At 41.7% G+C, this 26,891-nt stretch overlaps 1 long non-coding RNA gene across 1 annotated transcript; it reads left to right on the top strand.

Moving 5' to 3' along the window:
• The first annotated feature begins 1,239 nt into the window (after nt 1–1,239).
• Nucleotides 1,240–2,860, top strand: LOC121018511 (uncharacterized). Its single transcript, XR_005785207.1, has 2 exons — nt 1,240–1,458; nt 1,797–2,860. It is a non-coding gene; the product is annotated as an uncharacterized LOC121018511 (long non-coding RNA).
• The last annotated feature ends 24,031 nt before the right edge of the window (nt 2,861–26,891 follow it).

The raw sequence follows: 26,891 nt of genomic DNA, 5'->3' as shown, positions 1-26,891 counted from the left end.
CTCTCTGCTTGGAGAATGAGAATGACAATAGGGGGGAAAGGAGGGAGGAAAATTGAGTAAAATGGTGGCATGCTGTGTGCTTCTTTGAGTATCTCCTCCTTATCCCCCCCGCCCCCCCCCACACACAAATTCTGCAAAGTCGATAAAACCCTAAAATATGTGTTTGGATTTGTATGGAAATCTTTAAAAAAGGTTGCCCTGGGGATACTCCCAAAGGAATAGAGACTGTTCTCCTATTCAGGGGACCTGCCCATATGACCCCAATGCCCAGAGAACTGGTAAATGACTCTGGGAGTAAGGCTCTCCTAGATGACCAATGGGAGGTTGTGCAAGCTCTCGTTAGCTCTCAAAATCCAGGAAGGCCTCAGCTGATGCTTGTGTCACAGTTAGAAGGAGACTTTCTCCAAATCCTTGCACCCATGATTTTCCTTTCATCTGGATTGTTCCAAGCAGAGAAGAGGCAAATTAGTTCAGTTGACTCCTGACATGCAGAGGAGATACTTGTTGAGACTTTCTCAAGTCCTCACTTTCACGAATATTACCACAGCTCATGATCTCCTATACAATGATCTGTAAAATGAGCATAATAATATCTCAACAGGGCTCTTTATGAGGATTATGTGAAATCATGTATTAAATGGAGATAAAACTCCATAGAGAATCTGATGTCTTGCTTTTCACAGTGTTATCCAAATTTGTGACCAGTGAAATTTAAATATGGTGGCATAACATGGTCTTTGGAGGGTAGCTTCAAAATAACTGAACCATCACGTATAAACATCTCCAGTGCCAAGATTCGTGTATGTCAAGCAATGTATTCAAAGTATCTTCCATATTCCCTGGGTTTTAAACCCTCAGGTCTTGGCATGTCAGCCATCAGTTTCACACTTAAAAAGATGAATGATCCAGGGGCATCTGCGTGGCTCAGTTGGTTCAGCATCCAACTTCAGCTCAGGTTATGATCTCACGGTTCATGAGTTCGAGCCCCACATCGGGCTATGTGCTGACAGTGTGGAGACTGGAGCCTGCTTCAGATTCTGTGTCTACCTCTCTCTCTGCCCCTCCCCAGTCATGTTCTGTCCCTGTCTCTGTCTCTCTCTCTCTCAAATAAATAAACATTAAAAAAATTTAAAAACAACAGGATGAATGATTCAGAATAATGGTGCCACTTTTTTTTTTTTTTCTGCCAGCTTTTTCTTCCAGCTAATAATGACCTCATCTCTGAAGTCTAATTCCCCCTTCCTACTAATTACTATTCAGGAGCAGGTGGTAACCACAATTACATCCCCACACCTTGCGTCTGATGTCATCTGCAGAGCTAAAATGGAATGTCTAACGGTAGCTGCAGTCATGTTGAGGAGCAAGGGAAGGGCTGGGATAAGAGATCAGAGCTTGGCTGGATGCCAGGTGTGTGAGCAAAGATCATCTTGTTTTTGTCTTCTGGGAGATTTGTGAGAGGTAAGAACTTCTTTGAATAGAGAACATGAATTTTAACAGTAGAGAGAATGAGTGAGATTGGGATCACAAATAATTTGGGGACTGACAGGATGGTCACAATCACATTGTAAGCATCCATGGGTGAGCCAGAACTTTGTGTCTGCACGTTTATACCATCTACGTGAGCCCCTGACCTCCCAGCAGAGAGATGATTGACTCTCCTTGGAAAGTGACCAGCTTGGGACCCCCAGCCTGTGAAGATAAGACAGGGGAAGTGGTGACAAGAGGGGAGAGGCTGACAAATTGCATTCCCAGGATGATCAGAGAGGATTACGGCTCAGGAATGTTATTTCTTGCAGGAAAGACGGGGCATTATCTCAGAACCATCTGGTGGCAGCGGGAACAAGAAGGGGGAAGGAGGCTATGAGCAGTCGTCACGTAGCCATGTCTTACTGTTTGCAGACGCCCACGATCAAGCTACTTCCTGACAGAAGTGGGTCAACTAACAGCCTTGGCTCAGGAAAGAATAGAGCTTCAAGGAATAAGAGAGCGGCCCTGCAGAGGCTGTGGGATTCCTCCAGCAGGACAACTTAGAGACACTACCCAAAGCTTCCTGTAGCGTGGGCAAAGTCTCCAGGCCCAGGGAGAGAGGGCAGGGTGCCCTTGGTCTTCCAGGGTGAGACTGATCTGAACTCAGGTGGGCTGATCCTCTAGGAACCTCAGTGTAAGGTGACATTTGTGGTCACCCAGGTGACCCAGGTTGTGGTCAACCAGGTTTCAGTCCGGCCTGCATATGCCTTTTGTTTGCCCCACGTTCGTGATTACAAAATGGTTGGATTAGTTCCCGACTCTAAAGTAACAAGGTATTTCATATAAAATGCAGGTTTCTGGCTGCTCTTGGAGAATGAGAAATCTGGCAGCCCAGGCCCCAAGTTTTCACATAGCAACATTTGGCTGGAGTTGAGTAGGCGCTGGCCACAGAAGCCAGGGAGTAACTCTCCACTCCCGCATGTTCCCCACCCATTCACTTCATTCCAAACCCCTGTAGGCGTTTGTATTTGTGACTCCTGCTCTAAAATGCAACATCAGTGAAGGCAAGGGATGGGAGCATTCGTCCCTAATGGAGCTTTGTCCCCAGCACGCGTCTGCACGGTGCTGGGCAATGCACAGGTATTTGATGTGTATTTATGTAATAACAGATAGTGAATTAAGACATCCCTGTTAAAATAAGCAGATCTGCATTTAAATCCAGGCTATGTGGTCTTGGGTGAGAAACTGAACTTTCTAAGCCTCTGTTTTCCTCATTTATGAATTAGGGACATAAATACCGACCTCCTTGGCCAGTCCAAGAAAAAATGTGAAATGCTTAGCGTGAGGCTATCACATGGTCAGCACCCAATAAATATTTGCTAAATGGCTGAAACAATGTTTAGTCACATGACTTGACCTATGGGCCTCCTTCGTTGGACAACGTAGAAATTCGTTTCATTAAGAATGCATGGGAATTTCAATGGGCAAGAATCTCAAATGATGACCAAAATAGCAGTTCCTGTGAGGGTGAGGGATTGTTGGGCAGGAAAGATAACTTGTCCCTCAATTTCATTGTTGATGATTACAGCAGCAACACGATTCGCAGCAAAAGGGGGAAGCCGCTGGGTGAATTATAGGGGTGGGGTGGGGGTTGCGAACACAGGCTTCGAATATCGACAGGTCTGTCATACGTGCCAGGAGCTTTGCTAGGCAACTATATACGTGCGAGACCTTGGTTTCCTCCATTAGAAAACGAAGGCAATAATACCCATTATATAGGGTTTCACCTGATTAGTTCACGTAAGAATCCATGTAACATGCTAAACACATCGGCTGGCACATGGGAGATGCTCAGCAAATGATTTATTTATTGGTATGAAAGAGAGACACTGTGACATTTACAGTCCTGAGCACTGTATTTATTCCACCACCTTGCTGTGTGACCCAGGGTCATCTACCTCCTTTCCCTTGGACTCTGTTTCCTGTAGTGTGAGAGAGTTAGGCTTGTGTGGTGGATGCTGTGGAGTGCCACCCAAACCCCCCTCCAGAACAAAGGCACTCAGCAACCCCAGTGGCTGGGAGTATTGGCCACAGACAGCTCATGGCTGACTTCCTTTTGGAGAATTACTCTCAGCCAAAGGTAACTGCCTTATCCAAGGTTACATACACACTCTTTCCTGGGGGCAGGCAGGGTTGCTCAAAGGTACAAAATACAGAGAGGCTAATTTAGGACATCTCTGAAAGGCTTTCCAGCTTCAGAGTGCCCACGTGGGATCAGCTGAAGCCTCTGTTCCACTGTGAATCCACCTCTCGCTCTGTCCAGTCCTGTTTCTCTCATTCCCTTAAAGAGGCTGTTCCCAGAACACTCTCCAAGAAACATCTGGGTACAAATCTGCCTCACAGAGCCTGTTTCCAGGTAACCTGACCAATGGCCGTTTGAGTGATTTCACTTAGTTTCTCTGAGCTCAACATTTTTTGACTTGCTCTGTCTGAATTAGGTTACAAGAGACTGGGATATGTTGCAGAAGAAGATCAAGGTTATATCTGCCTATGGAACCCTCAACATTGAGTCTAGAGAATTCCTTATGAGGTTCTTAAGAATAATGTGGGAGTAAGGCAAATATTTCCCGGAAGGGCATGAGGTTTCAAGTAACTGGCTGACCTCATCTTGTGCAGCCCATGTGGGGTTTTGGAACTGAAGGCACACCTAGTGCTTCTCTGTCAGAGAGATCAGATAGACCTCTCAAGGGTCTACAGAGAAACATGAAAGGAAATTCCTGCTTCAAGCCTAGAGGATTGATCATGGTTTCTTCCACAAAATGCCACGTGTAGGTTCTTCTAGGACTGCACCAGACGGGTCTTGCTGGCAGGAGGTACAGATTTTGGTGGATGCCGCCTCCCTTCCAGAGAGAGGAGGTGGTGAAAATCAGCTGGGGTGGGAGAGCCAGGACAGTCCTGCAGGACTACCAGTCGCTGTCAGTTGTCTCCCTAACGGCAGGCATTTCTATGCCAGGAGTGGTGAAGGGAGCCTGTTATTTTTTCTGCAGAAGAGCAGGCACCTTGGCCAATGCAGGATGACCCCAGCTGTCCTTTCAGTACCCAAAACAGGAGAGTGTGCTCAGCCCCTCCAAGAAAAGTGTATGCAAAAGGAGCCCCAGCTGCATCTGGTGTTTGCACATAGTGTCCCTAGAGACCCAGTGCTCAGCGTCACATGAGTCCTCTGTGTGCTTCGGAAGCAAAGGTGCGGAGCCAGGATGCTAAATTTGTCCTTCGCAAAGTCTCCCACAAGAAGGAAAACTCCCTGAGTCAAGTCCTGGGAGGCCAGGGGATGGGGATGGTTTTAGGGTCAGAGCAAATGAGTGGAGGAGAAGGAGGCTGTTCCTGTAAGGCCGGATACAGAATATCTGCCAGATATTCCTGGGGTGTCGAAAGGAGTTAAGGACATGTCATTGCATCAGAAAACGGACTCTTCCTTGGGCATGCTCTGTAACTCCTTGGAACGTTTATTTCCCCTTCTGTAAAACAGGGAAGATAGTAAGAGTTTTGGCTTCACGGGTTGCTGTGTAGTCTCAGCAAGGTCACATATCTAGAGGACTTAGCTCGGGCCCTGACCCTCAGCATGCACTCACTCCCTAAGCAACTGCAGTCTTTAACCCCTATTCTCCAAGGTGGCTAGAGCTCAGAGGGGCAGGTAGAGGAGTCTGGGCTCTGAGTACTTATATGTCAAGTGTCCACCAGGAGTCAGCTAAGGAGACCCTGTAACTCAGACGTGGGATTGCTTTGGCATCCTGACTGGGTCATCCTCTTGCATTTAAAATCTGAATTACTATCATCAATAGAAACGTGTTATCTTTCCCTTTCAATATTCCAATTTCTACTGGCTCCTCTTGATTCCTGTGGGCATCTAGTTTAAGTGGGCAGAAGGAACCAGAAGCATTGCTTTTCTCCATTGTTGATACTATTATTACAACTAACTTGATTTGTTGAGTGCCTACTACGTATCATCTCATTTTTTGTGTCTTTTTTTAAAAAAAATGTTTTTAGCATTTATCTTTGAGAGAGAGAGACAGAGTGTGAGTGGAGGAGGGGAAGGGAGAGAGGGAGACACACAGTCCAAAGCAGATTCCAGGCTCTGAGCTGTCAGCACAGAGCTCAACGTGGGGCTCGAACCCACACACTGTGAGATCATGACCTGAGCCCAAGTCGGATGTTTAACTGACTGAGCCACCCAGGTGCCCCTGTGTGTCTTTTTAAAAAAGTGAGCTCTATGCCCAATGTGGGGCTTGACTCATGACCCTGAGATCAAGAGTCATGCTCTGCTGACCAAGCCAGCCAGATGCTTCTCATCTCACTTTTTAATTACAATCTTGATATATTCCTAACATGCTGTAACATATACTTCTTATCATAATACACTCATTTTATGGGTAAGAAGTGAAGGGGGAAAAGAGAAACAACACCACAAACTCTTAGGTCATTACTGTGTGAGGTGGTGTTCCATCTCATTTGATCCCCAGGCTCACTAGTGAGTGAGGCAACTTCCTCACACGGATTGAAATTCCCATGGAAAAGGGATGCTGGAACAGAAGAAGAAAAATGGGGTAGAAATAATGTGGGAGCAAATAAAACTTGTTCATGAGTACACGTGGGACCCTATCTGGGGATTCCCAATCACTGGAGCACACTCTCCAGGACCTAGAGGTACTTTATTGACAAGTGGAGGCAAGAGCTAGTCATGACATATATTAGAGAGTCCTTCTGAATTGTCTTCTTGATGGGGCGCCTGGGTGGCGCAGTCGGTTAAGCGTCCAACTTCAGCCAGGTCACAATCTCGCGGTCCGTGAGTTTGAGCCCCGCGTCGGGCTCTGGGCTGATGGCTCGGAGCCTGGAGCCTGTTTCCGATTCTGTGTCTCCCTCTCTCTCTGCCCCTCCCCCGTTCATGCTCTGTCTCTCTCTGTTCCAAAAATAAATAAAAACGTTGAAAAAAAAGAATCAATAATCTGAATTGTCTTCTTGTCAAAGGTTTTGTGTTTTGTTATAAAACACCTTCAATGTCCTTCTCCATATCTCTGGGCCAGGATTTTCCTATGCCAATCCAAACAAACTTCCATTCCTGTCACTTAACGATCTCCTTGACGTAGGAGCTCACCTCTTTAATTAAATCTTTCGGTCCACGTACAGGGCTGTGAAAGGAAATCTGATCCTTAGTGTGATCTCAGGGATGACAGCAGGTAATCCGGCATTGCCTGTGAGAATCCAGAAGGACCTCTTTGTGAACATTTCTCAGTTGCATCCTTGGGGCTTTCCAGAGCCAGAACTCCCTACTAATGCGTTCCATTTCTGTGGGATAAGCCAGGACCTTCTCAGATTTCTCTTGCTCTGGAAAGGGCCCTACATACAGGAATTACCTGCCTGCCTGTCATTTCCTTTTTTCCTTTCTCCCTCCCTCTCCTCCCCTTCCTCTTCCTCCCCCTCCCCTTCTCCTTCTCCTTCTTATTCCCCTCCTTCTCTCCCTCCCCCCACTCCTCCTCTCCTCCTCCTCCCTCTCCTCTTCCTTCTTCTCCTTCTAACAAACTTATCTCCAAGTCCTGCCTTTACCACTTTCTAAGTGCCCTTGGGCAAATTAACCTCTCTTAACCTCAGTTTCTAAAATGCGTGGAGTGATTTCTAGCACCACTTTAAATTTAACACTAATACCTAGGGTAGTAACTAAGAGCTTGAGCACTGGAGTTAGTAAGACTGGGTTTGAATCTCCTTTGCCATGAGCTAGAAAGGTGCACTTTCCTTGGGGCTCAGTTTTTCCAACGTGGAGATAGTATTGAACTCATAGGGGAAGAGGACTGCATGCGCTAACTGCACTGAGCACACATACCTTGTGCTAATTCTGCTCCAAGCTCTTCATGTCTGTGAACTCACTGAACTCACATAATATCTCCGTAACAAGACTTTTTTTGTCTGCTCATTTTTCTGACTTATTGAAGGTTTTGATTTGCTTATTTTAAACTTATTTCTGTCACTTCCTATTTTTGATTTATCAACAACTGCAATGCAGGCAGTTTCTCTATGTTCATTCAATATATGCCTCAAAAATATATTGTAAAGTCTATGATCAAAAACAGAACAGTAAGAAAATAGTGCTAAATCTTTGTACATTAGAACATGAGGAGGCCTCTGAAATATACAAATGACTGATGTCCACACCAGACAAATGAAATCTGAATCTCTGAGGGTAGGGCCAGATACTCATGTGTTTTAAAAGTTCCCCTGTTTATTCTAACAGTTGGCCAACACTGAGAACCACAGCCCTACGTCATGAGTTTAAGGATACTTGTATAGGCTGATAAGCCCTGAATGACTGTGGGTAAGGAGGTTATCAACCACGACTCTGTCTTATCATTGTACCCACCCTTTTGCAATTAACCTAGATGTCAAATTTCCCTCTGAATTTGGAAAACATTTTTAGCATGTTCCTGATCAGGCTGCTCCAATAACCCTATCAGACAAGTGCTGGTTGCCATTGAGAACTATTTTCATGCCTAAATGTTTAGAAAAAAGTGCTCTGGGGCTTTCCCCAAATTATCAGCATGGGTTTATCTTTTCTGAAATTCAGCTTTTTGAAAATGAGGAAGTTTTGCCTGCTGTCAGTTTCCTCGAACTTTACTCCATCCTTGTCAGAGATTATTTTTAAAAAAGCAGCTCCCTCGTCATACCTGTGAGCTTTCTCAACCCTGTGGGTTATAGTTAACACTGTATTTGGAGACTTGAGGTTCATTAAAAAATCTTTATGCTCCTTTTCTAGTCCTCATCTATTTTAGGTTCTATTCATGTGTCAGAGGTTATTCATCCCACAGATGCTTGTTGAATATCAATTCTGTGCCTGGCACTGTGCCAGAAGCACTATCACATGTACGAACCCCGAGAGGTTCGTGAAGCTGGCACCCGAGAGGTGCTAGAAGCTCGCTCAGACCCTCTCTTCATGTTCAACATCCCAACCCTCTGACCCTCTCAGTGTATTTGAGTCACCCCATGAGTTCCATCCTGTCTTTTTGCAGGCCTCCTGGGGGGACAGTCTCAAAATTCAGTGCAGTGTCTAATGTCTGGTCCATCTTGGTGCCTCAGCTTACGTCCTCTTACACTATTGAGGTGAACGGGCTGGGAGCCCACGTATCAAACCTGGTGAATGAATGCTAAACACAAACCCGCCCGCTTGGCCATTTCCATAAACGTCTACTGCACAGTTTTCATTCCGGAAGCCATTGTGTCTTCTCCAGAACCTTGTTCTGTGCCCTGGAAGCATGATTCAACATAGCCTGCATCTGGGCCACCACGTAGGGCCCACGTGGGGGCCTCCCTGGGCTAAGTCTTAACAGTATACAAAAAACAGGTCACAAATCCGTTGTGAAAAGGTGAAGGAAATTGGCCTATTTTTTCCTTTGTATTCACTCTAAGGTCATTGCGGTTTTTATTCTTCCACGACTATACTTCCAAATTCCCTTTACATACAAAGACAGTTTATTATCATGGAGTCCATACTGTGCTGGATTCTTTACCATTTTAATTCCTAGAATGCTCACAAACCCCTTGAAGGCAGATACTGTTAGGTCTGTTGTACAACCTAGGAAGCTGAGATTCTGAGTTATTAAATAAACTGCCTAAGTTCCAACAGAAAGCAAGCTGTGATCCAAACCCGGGTGAATCTGGTGCCTGAGCCAGTGTGTTTCATGCGGTCTCAGTGAGAACAGCCAGCTCCAGCCCATCCCAGGCCTACATCACTAATGGATAATGGTACTTATTCCCACTGGATCTAGATACACCCACAAAGTCCTCAGCACATTATTCCCATGGCCACTAATTACCCTTCAGAATTGGCAGGCAAGTCACAGACTATTTGTCATCCCCTCATGATATGATGGATACTGTTGTATTAAAGCCATATCTTAATTTTTACAGCATTTATCAAAAATCTTACTTTTTCAACTAAATCCCTTTCCGTTCTCTTAGAACAAAGACAGATTCTCTATACTCACCAGTGTTCTATAGACTCTGGTTCCTTCCTATTTTAAAACTTCAATTTGAATCTCGTTCTCCCCTCTTTTTCTGTCCCCTAGACACAGTGGGAACCTTTTTGTTCCTTAGATAGTTGATGCTCTCTTCTCCCTGAGGGCCTTTGCACATGATCTTTCTTCTCTCTGTAATATTTATCCTCTCCTTCCTTACCTGGGTAACTTCTCTTCTTCCTTTATACCTTTGCATGTTGTATCTTGAGCTCCAGTTAGATCACATCAGACGCCCATCATTACCTTTTGACATTATAGAACTTTCTTTCATGGAACTTATCATGGTTTGTGAATGTGCATTCTTGTGTCAACATTGAATCAATTCTATCAGTTCTCCCTTTATCTTCATAGCCCTAGTGACTGGCACAAAGTGGACAGACAAAAACCAACCAAATACAGACCAATGTCTTGAAATTTCAAACCAGTACAGAAGTCCCCTGAATTGCCAGTTTCCTTTGTGCTTTGTGTATTTAAAATAAGCAATCCTAATAAATGTGCAGAGGACCTATCAGGAAATACTGCGTTTGTAAAATGAGGCAACACCAGTCTGGTGGCAACTCCCGTTCCCTGACTGGCCCCAGGTCTCATGCATGCACCCACATGCTCCTCACTGGGTTGCTCTGTCTCCACCCTGAGGCAGTGGGCAGAGTGATCAAGGAGAAAGTGGAAGTGTGGGAGTCAGGCCGGGATTGAGTCCCAGCTCCAATAATCTGTAGCTGTGCAACCTCTGTCATGTGGCTTAACTTCTCTGTTCCTCAATGTTCACATCTGTAAAATCCCTCACTCACAGGATTGCTGTGTAGTTATAAATGGATAAATGAATCAGAAGCACCTACCTAGCAAGGAGACTGGCTTATTGTAGAGGAATTCTTCTTTCCCCCAGGGTACAGTACATACCTGGTAAAAAAACAACAGTGCATTTCTTCGATTAAATTATGTGATTAGTGTAGCTGACATTATGTCATGGCACATGGTTCTAAACATCCTGCCCCCTGACTTAACCCATTTAAACTCACAAGAGCCCTTAAAAGCAAGTACTGGTGTTATTAACCTCATTTTTTATATGAGGAAACTGAGGTTCCAAGAGATCAAGTAACTTTCCAAGGTCACACAGCTAATCATTATTAGGCCGGGATCTAAACCCAAACAGTTGGTTCAGGATACCAACTCTTGGCTGGAGAACTAATGAGAAATCATAGGCAGTGGAAAGATCTTTGGCTTTGGAAAGAAAAAATCGCCCAGTTTCACTATTTGCTGGACAAGTCAGTTCTTTCTTTTCTGAAATGGGGATAACTCCCCCTGCCTCCAGGGTGAGAGCCAAAACAGATAACAAATGTAAAACCCCTGTACATTCTGAGCATAAGACAAATGTTGGCTCTTTCCTCTCATGACAGGCTGGGCAATTTCTCTTTCTTTTATAAAAGTGAAACCTTTGAGTTATCTTGCCAATAACCTGGGCACAGTCAAGAGAACTTTGGCACTGGAGTTCTAGAGTTTCTCGGATAAAACTTGTTGACAATGAACCCACACAAAGCTGGAAACTCCCAGAGGGATAACTGCACAGGTTCTGACCAGGCACAGATTTCCCCTGAATTCTACAGCGTTTCAACACAGCTGAGGCTCTTCGAGAGCAAAGCTCAAGGTTCCGGAAAAGCAGAGCCCAGCATGGGGGAGGAGAACTCTTCCTTTGAATGGGAAGGAGTCTTGGTGATTGAGTTAGCAAATTGGGCTCCAGCCACGCTACCCCTGCCCTTCCAAAGAACCATCATGAATGTCTCTCTAGGAACCTCCTCCATACAGCATCAGCCAGAGTGGTGGTTTTCAAAAGAAAAAACAATTTCTGACATTGGTCCTTTGATTGTCAGAGATGCCTTGTTCTGTAAAGGCGAAGGATCTGCCCAAGGTGGCCTCAGGACAGACGCTGAGCACTCTGAGCCCTACTGAAGGGGTTTGAGTCTGCAGAGTGCCTCAGTCTCATCCATGAAAGAAAGAAAATAATGGCTTGATCTCCCGTGGAATGTTGCAGTGGAATAATAAATGTTCAGAGCTTAGGAAGGGACCCAGTCCTTTCTTTGTAAGCACTTAGTAAATGTGAGTTGTAGTTGTGATATTACAGCAGTTAAAGCATTTCCCCTAGATCATTCAGCATAATAAGTAAATAAACTGGAATTGGAACTAAAATCTCAGAGAATCAATCGCAAGCTCAGCCCTTTCTATCATATCTGGCTTGTCTGAGCCTCAGTTTCCTACTTTGTATAGGAAAAAGGTTGAGGGGCGCCTGGGTGGTTCAGTCGGTTAAGCATCTGACTTCGGCTTAGGTCATATCTCACGATTCTGGAGTTCGAGCCCTGCCTCAGGCTCTGTGCTGACAGTTCCGAGCCTGGAGCCTCCTTCAGATTCTGTGTCTCCTTCTTGTTCTGCCCCTCCCCTTCTCATGCTCTCTCTCTCTCTCTCAGAAATAAACATCAAAACAATTTTAATAATAATAAAAAAAGGTTGAGCCATTTCAGAGTGTTGTAGGATTATAGTCTGAAAAAGACTCCCCCAACTCCACCCCACCACCCACTCTGTGATCTGACCTCATTAAAATTGTCCCCAGCCCTTCATCCCCTTGGGCTCTTTGTACCCTGACAAGCTTCCTCCAGCCCCAGAAAATCCCCATGGGATAGACACACACACACACACACACACACACACACACGCGCGCGTGCTTTTCTAAAAATCAGTGTTTTCCCCTGAGTTCCCATGTCTTGCCGGGCAGCGGGCAGTGGACTCTGGGAGAGGTGTCTGTCTAAAGGGTGCCCATGACCCGCAGCAGCCCTGATTCCAGGGATGGCACATCTGGCTGTGTGTGTCCTGGCCTGGGTCAGCACGGCCAGTCAAATGAGGGCCGTGTTCCAGGTCTGCGTGACTGAGGGGAGAAGAGCCCCGTTTCCATGGCAGCAGGTGTGTGGGGGCGGGCCGCACGAGGCTTGCGCCGATTTGGGTTGGGGAAGACAGCACAGGCTGGTGGGACAGACAGGAATTCTGGAGGTAAACAGAATTCTTTTTCTGCAAGTCAGTTTAGCATCTTACACAAGCGGCATAACTTCTCCGAGTTACAACTTATCTGCTGGTGAGAGATCTTAATGCCCTCCTGGGGGCCCTGGGGAAGACTAAGAGGGTGATTAGAGTAACGCATGAAGCAGAGACTCAATAAGTAACTGTTTACTTACCCTTTTCCTCACTCTTTTAATATAAATGCAAATAATGGATTTGGGTTCCAGGTAGATGAAAAGAGGAAGAAAAGTTAACAGTGATACTTCAGTGGTATTTATGCTGTATGCAATATATCAGTTTTTCTTCTTATAATCCTGTGAGGTAGGGACTGCTATTATCCCCATTTTACAGGTGAGAAAACAGAGTCTTGGCAAGGCTAAGGACCTTGCCCATCACCACTAGGAAGTGGTGGAGTGGGATGTGGATGAGTGGGCTCATCTCCTAAGCTCAGCTACCGCCACCCACGAACTGAGCTGGTGGTTCTCGGTCCAGCAGCTGGGGACCAGGCCTCCTTTCATCGTTTCTGGGAACTTTTTGGTCACAACTGAAGTCTCATCTCAGCAACGTTCTGCCACTTCCTTTCTGGGGTTAGCTTCAGTTCGGCCTCAGCCTCACCCTTTCTTCTGAAACCGTAGATCTCCTGTCAGCAGTCCACTCTCAGTCACATGAGAGGAAATGTGTAGTGAGGGCAGGAAGTGTGGTCCCGGCGATACAGATGCTCCTACTGAGGTCTGGGCCTGGGCCTGGGGACATCTGAGGAATCTGGCTATCGTTCCATTGAGGGCACGCTTCCAATTCTCTGCTGGGCCGGTTTGCCCCCATCTTGTCAGTCATTGCTCATCCTCTGTCAGGGTCTGAGCCTTGCTTTGCTCATTTCCTACTCCTTCTTTTCCATGGCCCACCCTGCTCTTGACTTCCCACAACCCTCCTCCACACAACCTTCAAGGCTTTTCGCGGTCCAGTCACATTGGATGCCATTGCTTCCGGCCCCCAGGCATCCCATGCTGCTGAACTTCTCGTCATGCACGTCAAAGCTTTAGGCCTTCCTCCATGCACTTCTCTGTTTGTTAAGCCTTCACATTTCTGCCCTCTGTAGGCAAACTCCACGTCCATCAAGACCACAGCCACCACACGGTATGACTCTGCCATGCACATTGTAGTTTACAGAAATGACACCACCACCTCTGCTCACAACATAAACTTTTGCATGAAAGGCACCTATATTAGGGCAGGAGTGGAGGGCCGTAGTATATTTGGATGTGAGATGGGTAGAATTCCCAGGTTCCCTTAGTCCATTCAATCCTTAAATATGTATGGAGCCTTCCAGGTTCTGGGCAGAGGAATTCAGAATCTGCTCAAGGACCTGGGCAGCTGAGGGTTGCTGACTTGGGCAGCATATCCTCCATTCTCTGGTCTTAAGCAGAAATGGCCAGAGCTTAAGACGAGTGGGAGAGTTGCCACTGGCTCTCCATGTCCCCAAGAGTACCGCGGGCTGGTAGCTCCTTTTGCATGACAGCAGAGGGATCCTCTGAAATAGTCCGGGGTTTGGAGACACATCTATTGTGTGTCTAATTTACTACTTACAAATTAACACTTGGCCTTTCTAATCAGCTAGCTTTCCGGGTCCTTGGTTTCTTTTTCTGAAACACAAAGGAATTGGCTCAGTTTCTTGCTAGTGCTCTTTCAAATGTTGACATCCTATGAGCTGGGGATCACATCTCTTAAGCATATTCTTTTTTTTTTCTTTTTACTGATTAAAAAATCATGTATTCTAATGGTGGAATACATGGGAAAGTGTAATACAGAAGCCAGTCAAAAGTGTTTATGCCTCAGAAAAACCTCATATTAATGTTTTGGTGTTATTCTTTTTTTTTTTATAGTGTGCGTTTGTGTGTTTATGTGTTTGTTTTTAGATATTTATTACATAGTTTTCAATAAATATAAATATACAAAATATAGTAGCATACATAATTAAATATTATTCAAAAACATTATTTTAATGGCATCATAAAGTCCCACAAAAAAAGTCCCAAACAAAAAGTCCCAAACAAAAAAGTTTGTTTTTATGTTATTGGACGTTGAGACTGTTTTAAGCTTTTTTGCCAATCTAAATAGTATTATAATGAATATCCTATCTATAAATCTATGCGAATAGTTAAATCATTTCCTTCCTCAATTTCACTTAACTATAAGGTTACTAAATTAAAGAATCATGGGCACCTGGGTGGCTCAGTTGCTTGAGCGTCTGACTCTTGATTTCCGCTCAGGTCATGATCTCATAGTCTTGGGATGGAGGGTTGCATCAGGCTCTGCACTGAGTGTAGAACCTGCTTGGGATTCTCTCTTCCTCTCTCTCTCTCTCTCTCTCTCTGCCCCTCCCCTGATCATGCTCTCTCTTTTTCTCAAAATAAAAAAAATAAAATGAAAATAATTGGAATTATGGTTAGGCTGCTGCTACATAGTACCCAAATCCCTTTCAGAAGCGCTGTATTCGCTGGTGCTTCTCCCAGAAGGGAGTATGAGACAATGCGACTATGAATTTCACTGGAGACTCGGTATTAGGTCAGATCATTTATTTATTTATTATTTTTTTTAAAGTTTATTTATTTTGAGAGAGAGAGACAGAGAGAGAGAGCAGGGAGGGCAGAGAAAGAGAGGGAGAGAATCTCAAGGAGGCTCCCCACTGCTAGTGGGAACTCAATCCCATGAACCATGAGACCATGACCTGAGCCAAAATCGAGAGTCAGGTGCTTAACCAACTGAGCCACCCAGGAGTCCCTAGGTTTGACCTTTGAAAATAATTTTGTCAACTTAAGAAATGGTGTCTCTATGTTAATTTTATCTGCACATCTTTCATTACTTGTAAGGCTAATATTTTTCACATAATGATTGGCCATTTTGATTTCTTTTCAGAATAAGCTCTCTATTATGAGCTTCACTCATTGTTTTGGAGTATCTGTCTCCTCTTTCTCATACTGATTTTTGAGGATGCTTTATTTATTTGTAGAATCAAAATCAACCCTTATTGATCTTTGGGAAGCCTATCATTATATTCTTTGCTTTTCATATATGTGGCATATATTTTCTACATTTATTGTTTCCTTTACCTTGGTTTATGGTGAGCTTTAACACGTGTTTTAATATTTACAAAGAAAAATGGATCAATCTTTTCTTTGAAGTTTTTCTTTGTTTTATGCTTAGAAAACTTATCTCCACCTAGAGATAAGATAGTCTCCCATAATTTTTTATAATTCATTTCTACCTTTAACTCTATAACCAAGTTACATTTAATTCATATATAATAAAAATGGGAATCTATTTTTGTCTAATAACAAATACCTCTAGGTTTGAACAATATTAGTTAAGACTGCTTTTTAATAATTATTTGATATGATATATATGATACATACATTAAAGATCTTTATATAGGGAGTTCAGTTTCTAGGCTTTCTGTTATATCTGTCCATCTTCCTAACCTGTAACACTGTCCTGTGTCTTATACTTTTACAATAATTTTAATTACCTGGAAGTTCACATTATCCATAATTTGTTCTTTAGCTTTGACTGTTTTTAGATGAATTTTACAATCAGTTTGTTAAATTCCCCCACAAAACTACCATTAATTCATTTTTGAAATTACATTAAGTTCATATGTGAATTCAAGGTTAATTTATATTATTATGATACTGAGTCTTTCCACCCAGGAATACAGCGTGTATTGCCACCTCATAAAGTCTACCTCTATGCCCTTGACTCCTTTTTTCTTACAGTTCTTGCCTATTTTTGCTTGTTTGTTTCTATGTAATTAAAATATTTTTGCTACGTATTTTAAATTATTTTGTGATGTGATCATATTTCTCATTACACTTTCTCACCAGTTATTATTTCATGCTATTTAGCATTAAATAATCAGTTAATACTATTGATTTAGTGTTTGGTGATAGCATACAAATCAAATGTATGTAGCATTTCTTTCTTTAGTGGTGCTAGCAGGAAGGAAATACACTTTCATTCTTGTTCCGAAGCTCCATCCACCCACCATGCAGGACATCTTCATTCCTACACTTACTGAGTACCTCCATTCGCTCCGTGCTGTGCTTGGCAGTGGGGCCCAGCAACTTTCACCTCATACTCACCTTCCAGAGTTTGTCCTTCCCAGTCCTCTGCCCCCCTTCAGCCACAGTGAGAGGTTGGTGCGTGTATTAATAACACTTTCTGGCAGCCTCATGATGCTTACTTGGAGGCTTCCCAGAACTGGCAGCATGGGCTTCCATTTTAATTAGCTTCTCAGGAGGTGTTTGCACAATTCATAAGACAAATAAACCTGCTTTGGAAGCGGGAAGCCCAGTGCATAGAGGGCCTGGTCTCCTGAGTAAAGCTCCCTGGAGCAATGTTTCTGGGAAGGGTGATTGAAATTGTGACAGGGAATATGGTGGATTTGGCTCAATTCATCCTTACTATGGATCAGAGGCTAGGGCTATTGCTGGAAATGAGTGGCATGCTAAGTCATATTGGAGACCTAAAAGGAAACAAAATTAAGAGTACTGATCTTGCTTTTATTGAAAAAGTATTTTTAAAGTATTCGCTTCCTGTATTAATTTTGACTTTTTGAAATATTTCATTAAAATATTACTTACTTTTATTATTTATTTAGTATCATTAATTCATTATTTATTTACATGACTGGGTTTTTTTTTTGTTTTTTGTTTTTGACATCCCCTTAAACTTTGCACCTGAGCCGATTGCCTAATTCTCCTCACCCTAGTCCTGACCCTGTTGCAAATGCCTCTGTCATGAGTTGAATTGTGGCCCCAAAAAGATAGGCCTACCTTCTAGCACTCAGAATCTGTGAGTGTGACCTTACGTGAATAAAGCGTTATTGCAGATATAATTAAGGATCTCGAGATGAGAGTTTGTCAGGGTGGGCTCGAAATCAACTGACAGATGTCCTTGGAAAAGGAGACAACACAGACACACAGAAGAGACGGCCGTGTGAAAACGGAGGCAGAGACACAACCAGCAGCCAAGTAATGACCAGAAGCTGGAGGAACCACCAGAAAGCAAGGAGGAGGCTTCCTTAGAGCCTTTGGGAGGAGCACAGCCTTGCCCAACACTTGACTTCAGAACTGACATCCAGAAGGTGAAAGAATCCGTTTCTGTTGTTACAAGCCACCTCGTTTGTGATCCTTGCTCTGGCAGCCCTTGGACACTGTTAAGCCTCAAAGGCACGTGTGTTGGTAAGAAGTTTGTAAGCCAGACTGAAGACAGACCTCAACCCCCAGGTCCCAGCTGGAGAAGCTGCAGGTGTTCCAAAGTGTGTAGAGAGAAATACAGGCACAACATAAAAAGCTAAAGACAGTTGCTGGTGGGTTAAATGTATACCTGTGTGTGTGTGTGTGTGTGTGTGTGTGTGTGTAAATTTTTATTGATTTATCAAATATTTGAGTACTTTCTATTTGCCAACCCCAGTGTGTGGTTCGCAAACACACAGGCCCATGCTTGCCAAGCACAGACATGATGATTTAAATTAAATCTTAAAAGACAGAACTACATTGTGAAGCAACTGTAGAATTCGAATCAGCTTTTCCCAGAATACTTGCCATGTTTCTCCCATCTCTCAAGGAAACCTAACAAGAGCTCTCTGTGATTTCATAACACCCTCTGTTTTCTGCTAGCGTGGGACTTTCCGCACTGTGTAGTAATGGTGCATTCTTACCTGCCTCCCCCCCGCCCCCATTAACTGTGGGCTCCATAAAGTCAAAGATTGTCTTTTCAAATCTCTATTTCTCTCTCTCTCTCTTTCTATATACCTGCTTTTTAGAATAGACCATGAATGAGATTTTGAGGAAAACAATCAAGGCACCCATTATTGGATATGTCCAGTAAGACCACAAAAATTTTAACTTAGAAGATTTTTTAAAAAGTTGATACAATATCAACTTAATTTTTTTTTATTTTGGCGAGAAGGGGCAGAGAGAGAGAGAGAGAGAGAGAGAATTTCAAGCAGGTTTGCACGCTCAGCACAGAGCCTGACATGGGGCTAGATCCCACGACCCTGGGATTACGACCTGAGCAGAAATCAAGAGTCAGATGTTCAACCAACTGAGCCACCCAGGCACCCCACTTAGAAGACTGTAACAATCAGAAGTACCCAGAAAACAACAACAACAACAAAGCCAAATAAACAAAAAAGGGAGGGTAGTGCGTGTAGTGGCTAAGTTTGCAGACACTAGGTTGAACTCCTGGGTGTGTTTCCCATCTCTATTCTGTATTAGCTTGTCCACTAGTTCTTCTAGAATATCAGACTCAAAGTATCTGCCTCAATGGGCTATAGTATGGCTTCATGGATTATATTATGTAAAGCTTCAATACATTTTAGTTATTATTATTATTACTATTAATTGAATATAAAACTTTAAGCAGGGTAGTATCTTTATGCATTCTCTGAAATACATTGGTAACAAAATTTACTTCTGAAGAAAGGAAGGAGTTGTTGATATAAAAGGAATTGTTACTTTTAAGCTGAATAAGTGTTAAAGGTTTGCTGCCCAAAATGATGACGTTGGTTTTATACTGATTCATCTGAAGATGTTCTTTTTTATACACATGTATGACAAAAGGTCTTCTAATAACATGCTTCTATTTCTTCACTTTCAATATTCAACAATTTCTATAGTTGTCATTCATTTTACTTTCTCATGTCCTATAAGCTCCATGCTACATTATTTTCATTTTTGTTTAAAGAGTCAGTTATCTTTTAAAGAGATTTTTTAATAAGAAAAAAGTATACATTTAATGGTATAGTTACCATTTCTTGGGTTCTTTATTTCTTGGAATAGATCCAAGTTTCCTTTTGGTTTCCTTTCTCTTTTGCTGGAGGGTTTCCTTTTACATTTCTTGTAATGGGAGGCCATTGGCCATGCATTCTGTCACTTTTTGTATGTTCAGAAAAACCCTTGTTTCTCCATTTTTGAAAGGTATTTTCATTTGGTATACAATTCTTGGTTAACAGTTTTTTCTTTTAGTATTTTAAAGATGTTGTTCCATTGCCTTCTTGCTTCATTATTTCTGACAAGAAATCTGTTCCCATATTTAATCTTTATTCTTCTGTACATTACCTGATTCCCTGCTTCACCCTCACCACTCCCTTGGCTGCTTTCAAGATTATTTATTTATTTATTTATTTATTTTATTTGAGAGAGAGTGAGGAGGGAGAGGGGCAGAAGGAGAGAGAGAGAATCTCAAGCAGGCTCCATGCTCAGCACGGAGCCCAACATGGGGCTCAATACCACAACCCTGGTATCATGACCTGAGCTAAAATCAAGAGTCAGCCACTCAACTGGCTGAACCACCCAGGAGCCTCTTAAGATTTTTTTTTTTTTAATCACTGGCTTTAAGCAATTTGATTATGATGTCCTTTGTATAGTTTTCTTCAAGTTTCTTGTTCTTGGACTTCATTGAGCTTCTTAAAATTTAGAAGGTTTTTTGGAGAGTTTAGAGCTATCATCAAATTTGAAAATTTCCCAGCATTTATCTTTAAAAATATTTTAATAAACCCCTCTCCCTCCCTCAAGGGCTCTAATTACACATTATTAGCTCCCTTGAGTTTGCTCCAAAAGACAACGATGACTGGTTCATTTTTTCTTGTTTTTTTAAATTGTTCATTTTTTCCTGTTTTTTTTTTTATTCTTCTTTCTTTATGTTTCATTTTGAATACTTTCCATCACTATATCTTTAAGTTCACTAATATTTTCTTTTGTAATGTCTAATCTGTTATTAATCCCACTTACTGTATTTTTATATCTTTCTTATCTTTAACAGTTCAAACATTTAGGATACAGCTCCAACTGTATTCCTACCTCCTAATTCCAACATTTCTATCAGTTTGGAGTCAGTTTTATTCGACTGATTTTTCTCTTAATTATGGGTCATATTCTCTTATTTCCATGCCTGGTAAATTAGATGTCATACATTTTAAATCTTGCCTTGTTTGGTGCTAAATGAAATGTACTCCTAGAAATATTCCCAAGATTTATTCTGTGATATACTTGAGTTACTTGGAAACAGTTCAATCCGTTTGGTCTTGCTTTTAAGATTTATTAGGTGAGGCTATAGCAGTGCTTAGTCTGGGCTAATGATTCCTTACCTAAGGCAGTGTTTCCTGAGTTCTCTAATACCCCATGAATCATAAGGATGGTAGATACAGGCACTTTTTCTAGATCTATAAGAGCACAAGACACTGTTATCTCATCTGTTCTAGTAATTATTACCCTTGTCTTGGGTTGTTTTCTCATAGGTATGGGCTGATCAGTACTCTGCCACATCCCTGAGGGGTGCTTTCTGCACCCTCTGGAGTTTTCTCTCTGTGCTGCTCTCTGTTTTCTGCAGCTCCATCCTGAGGACTTTGGCCACCTTGTTCCCCTCTGACACTCAGGTCTTTCTCTTCAACTCAGGGAGTCAGTCGAGCTCTGCTTGGGTTACTGTTCTCTATGCCATAGCTTGGAAATTCTCTCAAGAAAATATGTTGGGCTCACCTTACTTGTTTCCTGTTTCTCAGAGATCACTTTCCTTTGTTGACTAATGTTTAGTGTCTTGAAAACCATCATATCCTATTTTGTCAGGTTTTATTTTTTCTTTTGGTTATTTTAGACAGGATGGTAAACCCAGTTCCTATTACTTCTTATTAACTGGAAGTCTGAGACTGTCTTTTCAATTTTCATATGTCCCAGCCCCTGCTAAAATCTGATTCAGAATCTGCATTTTAGAAAATCAAGGTATTCTGATGGATACTCCCAGTTATAAATCAGAGGACTACATCTTTGTTAAAGTATAGTCCATATACTAGCAGCATCAACACCAACTGCTTGCTAAAACTGCAGAATTTCAGGTTTCACTTAAGACCTACTAATTCAGAAGCTACATTTTAATAAACTCAACTATTGATTTGCATGTACATTAAAGTTTGAGAAGTGCCCAACTGGCTAATTTTATTTATTTATTTATTTATTTTTTATTTATTTTCATGTTTATTTATTTTTGAAAGAGAGAGAGAGAGGCAGAGAGAGAGGGAGGTAGAGGATCCCAAGTGAATAGAGGATCTTGCTGTGCTGACAGCAGTGAGCCCAATGCGGGGCTTGAACTCATGAACCATGAGATCTGATTATTTATGATCTCTCTATATAGTTTATATATATATATATATATATATTTTTTTTTTTTTTTTTTTTTTTTTACCAATCTATACTAAGAGCCTAGACAGTGCTTGGCATATGTCAAGCACTCAGTAAATAGCTTTTGATTGACTAACAGACTGAAAAGTTAGATGCACTGTCAAAGCGGGTATTTATATTTCTCCGAGAAGGACAATTTAGACAGAGAGCTCAAAAGGGGAAGAATAATTTGACTCAGATGAGATGGCTCAGACTACCTAAGAAACATTAGTATTCACAAGAATTTGATAAAGGGGGGGGGTCTCAGAGAGTTGTCTCAAGTGAACATTATTTATAATTGAGGAAGCCACTAAGGGAACCGCAATTCCATGTAATTACAACCAAAGAGGAAGAACATGTTGAGGAAACAACAGGTGATTTTGGAGAAAGTGATCATGCCAAACCCAAATTTAAAACTGCTGAGGAAAAAAGTCTTAGGGCAGAGGCTTTACATATAAAAAGCATTTAACAGAGGTTTGCAGACCTCAGTTTGAGTCTCTGGTTCTCTGCTGTGGAATGACTCGAGGCAATTTTCTAGTCTTCTCCAGACCTCTTTATTTAATTTTTTAAGATTTATTTATTTTGAGGAAGAGAGAGAAAGGAGAGGGAAGAGAGAGAGGGAGAGAGAGAGAGAATCCCATGCTGAGCATGGAGCCTGACATGGGGCTCAATCTCACGACCACGAGATCATGACCTAAGCTGAAATCAAGAGCTGGATGCTTAACCCACTGAGCCACGCAGGCGCCCCTAGAACTCTATCTTTAACATAGAATTGGTGGAGATGATTATGATGGTGATTATGGGCAGTGGTGTTGCTGTTGGAGCTGGTGGCACCTAATTTGCATCCCGAGGAGTCTTTGTGGTAATCAAATGCAGTGATGCCTTTGAATGGATACATAACGTCTATAAAGTCCTACACAAATGACCGTTAGTCCTGGATCTTAGGGAGGAAATGAGAAAAACTTGTGTGGCTGCACAAAGATATGCTCTGAAGAGCTCAGGTTGTAAAATAATAGGTGTAAAAACAGTAGGAAGAGGAATGACTTTCCCAGAAAGTATACAAAAGTTTGTGACCATAAGAAAAGAGTCAGGAAGGCCACTTGATGAATGTGAGTATATGCTTAGTAAAAAAAAACAATAAAAATAAGGTGAAAAATTGCTGAGGACAATAGAGGGAGTATTCAAAGCTCTGATGAAAATCAAGCCAAACAAAACACACACACACACACACACACACACGAAGAAAAAAAGAAAAAAAAAATCAAGGAAGTACAGGAAAGTCTTCTGGCCGATAGTGTAGAGCCAATAGTGTAGAAGTAACAATTTACAGGGAAAGTGTAGCCTGATAATTGTCACTTCCTATAATCTCTTTCTTTCCTATCTTCCCATCTTTCTATCTTCTCAGGGAGAATAAATTTCAGGCCAAGGAGAAGAGAGGGAGGACAAATAGCTTTCACATTATAAAAGGGAGAAAAACAGTCAAATAGAAACTCCCAACATCCAGCCTCCCATCTCATGCTTGAATTTCGCCCTTGGCATCAAGCCCCAACAAGTAAAAGTTTTAAGCAACCAACTCTACTATCTGAGGATTTACTGTATCTTTAATCAGATTATTTAATCTTTGCACAAGAACAGTTAGGAAATCTAGTTTGTCTAAATGCTGAATCCAAGCAAATCTTCCCATACCTTCCATTTCCTTGGGCCCCACCCTTAGTTTAATTAAGAACAAACTAATTTTCTTTTCACATAAAAATTATTTACACATTCAAAGATTGCTACCATTTCCCTTCTCCAAGTTGAGTTCTCACTTCTTCAGGCTTAGCACTCTTATTTTCCTATAACAGTTGAATGGTTGAATTTCTTTAGTATCATCTGAAAGTGTTTTAACTTGATTTTAACCAAATGTTCTTTTTGGTTAAAAGAAATGGTGAGTGAGAAAGGGCCAGTGTTGTTTTGTTAAAAGAAAATCAGAGAGATCAGGAGAAATTCTTTGAACTTCCCTTTACTGAACTCACAAATCTACTTAGACCTGTTCCTCCCCTTTTCTGGTATATTGGAGAATGTGACCTTCCTTAACACTAATTCCCCTGTTGGTTCTGTGGACCACACCACTTCTGCCTTCCCAGGAAGACATTATCAGTGATCCCCCAATCTTGCTTCCCTCAGTTTCTCTCAACTTTCCTCTTCATAACTGAGCTTCTTTTCTGCTCTTACTGCCTCGATTTTTCACCTCCCCTTTATTCACTGAGAATAGGCTATTGGGCCATCACTTCACTGGAAATGATCTCAGTTCACCAGTAATATCCATATTTCTAACTAAAATAAATATTTTTCACTTTTAATTTTACTTCTCTCAGCAGGATTCAATGTCATGGAACACTTCTTTCTTAAAACATTTTCCTCCTTTAGCCCTCTTAGACACCAGATTCTCTTGGTACACTCCTAGTTCCTTCAGTTGTCTTTCTCAATCTCCTTTATAGGCCTATCCTTTCTATATTCTTTCATTAGATAACAGAGACCCTCAAGGGTTAATCCTACCCCCAACCCTCTTTTCTCACTACATAGTGTCTGCTTAGGACATCCCTTGGCTTTAAGTACCATGCATATGATCTATGGATACCTCCCAGTCCAGGTTTCTTTGCCTTTGAGACTGTCATATTCAACCATCTCCTTCACATCTGCTTGAATGTCACAAAGACATCTAAAAATCAATATACTCTAAATTGGAATCATGTTCCCTCCCCCCCCCCCGACTAGATAGTACTTCCCTGGTGTCCCTTTTTTTTTTCTCCAAAATTGACTTCACTTCTTTCCACTTATATAAGCCAAACACTTGGGATTTATTCTTTAGTCTTTTTTCCTTCTCTAAATCATCCATCACCAAGATCTATAAATGTAACACCTAAATAACTCCACGTTCCATGCATTTCTCTCCATCTTCACAGTCCCATCTTAGTTCTTATCATTTTGCCCGGACTACTGCAACCACCTGCTAACCTGTCTTCCACATTTTTATCATCCTCTCGAGATCTGCCCTCCACACCATAATTAGAATCATCTTTCCAAATTCCAAGTCTGAACATACCACTTTCCTGCTTAAAATGTTTTGTGGATTCTCATTGTGTAAGAGCAAAATCCTTAAAATTCCCAGTGAGATATGGCCTGTGCCTGCCTCAGCAGCTTTGTTTCTTATTACTTCACTATATCCAGCCAAACTGGCCTCCTTTCAGAAGCCCCCTAGACTCTCTGCCCCCTCCTGCTGCAGGACTTGGGCATAAGTTGTTTTTGTAGTCATAAAATGCTTCCCTCTCTCTATCCTCATAAATTGTCGGAAGCAATTTATTCTAATTATTCTCATGTAACTCTATTTACATCCTTTGGAAAACTTCTATCAGTTCCTAAGAAAACATTCGCTTTTTAAAAGTTGAATTAACATCTGTCTCTAGCTGCAATTTTATTTAAAGAGTAGGGCTTTTCTCTGTTTGCCTATCTCTGTATCCCCAATGTCTAGTAGAGTACCTGGCCCACAGTATGTACTCAGTAAATGCTTGTGGAATACATGAATAAATGGATGGGCTTCAACAATGCCCTTTCATAGCTCTATGTGTTCTTTTTGCGTGTTCTTCCCTCCTCCTGGAATATAGCCGTCCCTACTTTTCCTCCCCTGATCCTTTTGGTCTGTTGACTGCTCTTATATCCTTGAAGACTCAACCTTGAATACTCATCCTTGTCTCTCTAAGAGAAATGGCCCCTATTATTCTCCTCCAAAAAAGAGTTGGCTGCTCCCATTTTTGTGTTCTTCATGCATATCTCTACTTTAGCACGTCTTACAATGTTTGAATATTTTATTGCACATCTGTTTTCCTATATCCTCCAGTACATAAGGAGCAAGAACAGTGTCTGAAAAATATTAGGGAGTCAATGCATGTTTGCTGAATTAATCAGTGGTAGGTGCTGATGAACCATTATTTGAAATAGTAGATAATTTCCCCTGTCCTCCTTAACTGTTCTATTGACTTCCTTTCTGAAACTGTAAATTTGGTAGAAGAGGACAGTTTTCTTCAGCTAGAATGAGATGAGCCCTTACCCAAGAGTATACAAGTACCATGTTTTTCTGCCAGACTTGCCAAACAAAGCAAAGAGGTGTTAGGAGACCATCTCTGTTCTTTAAGTGGCTTCATGTTTCCAGGTGCATTGTATTGAAAGGACATACCAATGTGTTTTTGACTCATAATTGGTGATCTTTGGGAAATCAGAGAGAACATAAAATATGTTATAAATCTGGGGGTGTGTGATAGACAAATATTATCCCAATCATTAGAAATAATGATAGAATCCAGTAGTACAGATGGTCAAGCATGACATCAATTGCACGAGAAATTCTAGAACAGATTATTAAGGTATCGTTTATAGGTCATTTGAAAGAGAAATTCTCCAAGATCTAGTCATGCTAAATAGTTTCTCTCAGTTAGGGTTAGTAGATCCTACCAAAGAAGCAAGTGCTGTATACATGAAATGTCTCAATTTCAGAAAAGCTTTTGATCACATTTTCTTAATATGTTTGCGCATGTAGGTGAATTTATAGTTGGTGAGCAAAGGTGAATTTTTACTTGACTCATTGCCATTGCCCATGGAAAACTGACAATTGGATTAATGCTGATCTGGAAGGCTGCTGGTGACTGAATGCATTTCTATTTCTTGTCCTGTCCTATTTAATATTTTGCTGACAATGTAAGTGAAAATATAGAATACATGATAATTAAAGATTTTGATCACAAATCCTGAGAGTGTCAAAACTAATGAATTATCAGAATCGTAATTTAAAATTGTTTTTCAGCTAAAAACAATGTTAGTTTTAGAATTGAAATGAACAGTATAAAGATTTTTTCCCACACATATATTATCTCATTTTATCATTATATATAATAAGATGTTAATATTACTCTCTTATTGCATGCCTGAATGTACCAGACTCTTTGCATAAGTTATGTCACTTAGTCTTTCTAAATAATCAGTTGACATGGGTATCATTCCTCCATTTTACAGAAGAGAAAACTAAAAAGCCAACAAGTATCTTCTCTAAGGTCTTAAAGGTAGTGTTGCAGCTGAGATTTACACA

Source organism: Herpailurus yagouaroundi, unplaced genomic scaffold, assembly GCF_014898765.1.
Source record: "Herpailurus yagouaroundi ecotype Mexico unplaced genomic scaffold, PumYag 77, whole genome shotgun sequence".
Taxonomy (NCBI): domain Eukaryota; kingdom Metazoa; phylum Chordata; class Mammalia; order Carnivora; family Felidae; genus Herpailurus; species Herpailurus yagouaroundi.
Note: the sequence above shows the minus strand (reverse complement) of the source record. Positions and strands in the feature narration are given on the sequence as shown.